Source organism: Peromyscus maniculatus, chromosome 23 (genome assembly GCF_049852395.1).
Source record: "Peromyscus maniculatus bairdii isolate BWxNUB_F1_BW_parent chromosome 23, HU_Pman_BW_mat_3.1, whole genome shotgun sequence".
Lineage (NCBI taxonomy): Eukaryota > Metazoa > Chordata > Mammalia > Rodentia > Cricetidae > Peromyscus > Peromyscus maniculatus.
Genome location: NC_134874.1, coordinates 15378442 through 15383073, shown reverse-complemented (window position 1 = coordinate 15383073; position 4632 = coordinate 15378442). Strand labels below are relative to the sequence as shown.

Here is a 4632-nt window from a genome sequence, read left to right as displayed (position 1 = left end):
GTTACCTGGTGTTTTGTTTGAGTCTGTTGTATGTAGCGTTGATGTTACAATTAAAAAACACTGGCTATAAATGCTTTTTTACAGCAGCTGTTTTAGGGTATAAGCAATACTACAGTGCACAGAAATGTAAAGGGAAGGTGAATGGAGCAAATTTATTAAAATAGTAGTTTTCCTATTATAAGGCAGAATTGATGTGCAGTATTTGTTAGTCCATGTTATTCAGGAAATAGGTTAATGCATTAAAGGGATGTGAGCACTTTTATATTAATAAAGTGCCTTATAACAAGTCCGTTGTATGCTACTTGCTCATTATCCCTTTGCAGTCTTATCAGAAACTGAGACATTAGAAACAACTTTTTTGTGGGGCGGGGGGGTGGCACAGACAGGGTTTCTCTGGAACTCACTTTGTAGACCAGGCTGGCCTCAAACTCGGAGATCCACCTGCCTCTTCCTCCCAAATGCTGGGATTAAAAGCATAAATACCACCACTTGGCTAGAAACAACTTTGAGGAGCTGAGTATGGGAGTCTGGTTAATAACCCAAGCACCTGGAAGGCTCAAGCTTTGGAATCTTGTTTTGTGTGATGGGTGTTTATGTAAGGAACATCCAGCTAAAATGATGGTGAATGACTTATATAGATCAAAGGAAGGAGCTGCAGGCAAGAATTAAAATTTTTTATTAAATTTTTTTTATTCGATATGTATACAGTGGTCTGCCTGCATGTATGTCTACAGGCCAGAAGAAGCTATCAGATCTCATTATAGATGGTTGTGAGCCACCATGTGGGTGCTGGGAATTGAACTCAGGACCTCTGGAAGAACAGCCAGTGCTCTTAACCTCTGAGCCATCTCTCCAGCCGAATTAAAATTTTTTGTTTGGTTTTTTTTTTTGAGACAGTGTTTCTCTGTGTACCTTTAGAGTCTGTCTTGGAACTTGCTTTGTAGACCAGGCTGGCCTTGAACTCACCTTACTCTGCCCCCCGGGTGCTGGGACTAAAAGCGTGCACCACCACCACTTGGCAAGAATTATTTTATGCATACTTGGCAGGAGAATTAATTTTGAACTAGATGTGCTGACCTAGCAAGAGTCAAAAAAAATGTTTTCATAAATAAGGCCGGAAAACTTGGATTCAGTTTACAGTACATGACAGCCCACAAATTCTTATTCATGTTACCTGGGCTCTGACACCTTCTAACCTCCATGATCAGTGCACATGTATGGTACACATAGATCCAGGCAAAAAACAGGACCAGAAAAATTCTTTTATATAAAGGATAAAGGGTAACATGCTTAGTTTAAATGGGAATCCTTTCACTTTCCCACTCATCCCAACAGCGCTCATTTTTGTAGTTTTTAATCATGAATCCAACCCCCATAGTTCCTCAAAAGTCTAACATTTGTTTTCTTTCTATAAATTATGCCTCTCGGAGAAAGGGAAGAAAGGTTTAGATGCTGGAATCCTATCCCTAGGGAGGCTAATACAGGAAGATTGCCCCAGGCCTGCCTAGGCAACTCAGAAGGGCCTGGGGAATATAGTGCAGTTGCTCCATTGGCCTAGCCATGGATTTGATTCCCAGCACCAAATGAACTGGGATATGTGAGATCGCAAAAGTCTCCTAAGACCATCATTGCAAACAGAGCCATTCCCCAGCTGTATTATGACAAGGTTTCTCTATATAGTCCTGGCTGTCCTGGAATTCGGGGCTGGCCTCAAACTCAGATCCACTTGCCCAGCACATTTTTTTTTTTAATCACTTGGCTTTTTTTCCCCCACTCATTGATTGGCCCACTGATGGCAAGATGGGTCACCACCAGCTCTATTGGTCGTCACCCATTAAAATTTTTTGAGTTCTTATTTTTACCAGGTTGGCTCCAACAGCCACAGACTGATCTGGAAATACGTCCTGAGCATGTGCTAAAGGTGTTTCCATCCCTGGAAGGACAGACTTTGTTAAATTGGACTAAGTGATGATTGATGTTAGAGTGGATTATTCGTGACCCATCTACCCAGGGAAAGAGATCATGCAAGTCTGTATGTAAAAAATAAACTTTTAAGACCTTAAAGGATTAATCGCCTAGAAGCCTCAAGTGGCCTGAAGAACTTGCAGCAGGAAGAGTTGAGAGGATAACTATAATAGCAGGGAGGCTCCTGAGGGGATCAATAGTCCGTAGACCCTATCAGGAGAACTGAAGGATGCCAACATGAGGAGGACCTCCATCAAAATTGTCTTTGGGAAAACAGAAATAGGTCTGCAGACTGAAATATTCCTACACCCAAATTCCCTTCTCTGGCACATAAAACTCCAAGACCCCAGTGCACATCTCTACTCCGGAGAGACCGCTTCGTTCATTTTGATTAGACAGTATGCCTCTGTAGAAATCGGCCTCTTATTTTCATGTTGCCTTCATCAATCTCCATCTGTCAGGTCCAAAGCAAACAGTTCCCCACACCCCAAAAGGCAGTCCAAAGAGCCAGAAATGGGATTTCTGGCAGTTAGATAAAAGCCAGCATTCCTCGGGAATTTGTGAAACTCATTTTACTTCTGACAGAAGGGACAATATGGCTATCCGTGGTACCGATCAGCATCAAAGCACATGCTGGAATCACAAGTGCCTGTACCTGTCAACACATTTCAAAGTCCACCCCAGCCCCTTCCATCTCCCCTGCCTTAAACTCCCTCCAGCTCACGGGCTCTGCCCTCCTGCCAGCTCCTTATTCTTATAACCCTCCTATTGCTGTGTCCACTCCTGCTATTCTCCCTTCTCTTTGCAGACAGCCCTGGCGATGTCAAGTTTGTTAGCCATTATCTTTTTCTTTTTTTTTTTTTTATTGGTTGGTTGGTTGGTTTTTTGAGACAGGATTTCTCTATGTAACAGCCCTAGCTGTCCTGGAACTAGCTCTGTAGACAGGCTGGCCTCAAACTAGCAGAGATCCGCCTATCTCTGCCTATCCGAGGGCTGGGATTAAAAGCAGGGATTAAAAGCTGGGATTAAAATGTTAGCCATTTTCTGTTCACTATACTCTCTCTGCTCTGGACTCTCTCTAATGCCACTGACTTCTTTCTATCCCAATAAAGACCTTCTACTTAACCATACTATGGATCCACCATGTCATCTGTTTATACGCTAACAAGACCTTTAGGGAAAGAATCATTGAGAAGTGAAACTTTGGTGTTGGAGCTATCTGCAAGTCACCCATATTCCAATAAGTAATGCCCCCCTATTTACTTTTAATTTATCCATGTTCCAATAAGTAATCCTCCCCCCATTTTACTTTATTTTTATTTATTTATTTAGTTGGTTTTATGAGTCAGGGTTTCCCTGAGTAGCTCCTGCTGTCCTGGAACTCACTCTGTAGACCAGAACTCATAGAGATCCACCTGCCTCTACCCCTCGAGTGCTGGGACTAAAGGCATCACCACAAATGCCCAAGTCAACTTTTGACTAGTGTATATGAGGTCCTGAGTTTAATACCCAACACCACTAAAAAAAGACTTTGAAAAAATAGATCTTCCACGGGTCTAGTTTCTTCTCTATTGTCTGTAGGATGAATTGCCGCTTCAAGGAATCACATCAAAATAAAACCATCTCCATCCCCAAAATGTTTCCGTATCCCATTTGTTTCAAATGACCACTTATTTGACCAGTTTAAGTCCCAACACTGGCAACTACATACTATTCCCTTTCTCTCAATACCTTTAACCAACACAGATTCTGCTCTTATTTTTATAATTTATTTGTATTTTATGTACATTGATGTTTTATATGCATGTATGTCTGTTTGAGGGGATCAGATCCCCCAGAACAGGAGTTAGGCAGTTGTGAGCTGCCATGTGGGTGCTGGGAATTGAACCTGGGTCCTCTGGAAGAGCAGCCAGTGCTCTTAACCACTGAGCCATCTCTCCAGCTCTTATCTTTTAAATATTTTCTACTTCTACATACCTATTTTCCCCACCACTATTGCTGCTATAATCCAAGCTTGCTTCCCCCACCCCCTTTTCTGTGCTGGAGTGCAAATCCTCAGCATCATACAATCAGAGCTACAATCTCTAGGACCCCACCATCAACCAGTCCCCACAAGCTACAGTTTCCTACTTTACTATGAAAATCCATCCGTTTGCTAGCCTCAATGAATTGTTTTATTTCGTTTGTGCTCTATCTTTTAATCAAGACTATGTTATCAGAAGATAAGTTTGCTATTACGAACGTACCATCTGTTTAAAATGTTTTAGGATTTAGTTGGTAAGCAGTCTAGGAGAACTTGGCTAATGTTCCAGATTTCATTGTGCTCCATTTTGCTTTTATCTTCATTTTCTTTCTCTACCCTGGCCACCAATTTATCCACTTAATCTTTCCCATTTGGGTTCGAGTTCTTCCCTTCACTGACAGAAACTAACAGGGTATTTTTTTCTTCTTTCTTTTTCTTTCTAAGAAGGGAGGATAGACAGGCCATCTCATGTAGCCCAGGCTCACCTCAACATTCTCTGAGGATGCACTTGAATTCCCGATTCTAACTATGCCACAGATGACCTGACTATATTGTTTCTTTGTTACACGCTATAATTTCCTGTATTTTTAACATGTGATGACGAATAGCCATTCAAAACCCGCGCGACAAGACAGCAGAAACAT

The 4632-nt window shown here is 41.8% G+C and overlaps 1 protein-coding gene across 1 annotated transcript in view; it reads right to left on the bottom strand.

Moving 5' to 3' along the window:
- The window catches only part of Kntc1 (kinetochore associated 1), a 104946-nt gene that overhangs the window by 99915 nt on the left and 399 nt on the right, over window positions 1–4632 (bottom strand). The gene's annotated exons all lie outside the window — the stretch shown is intronic.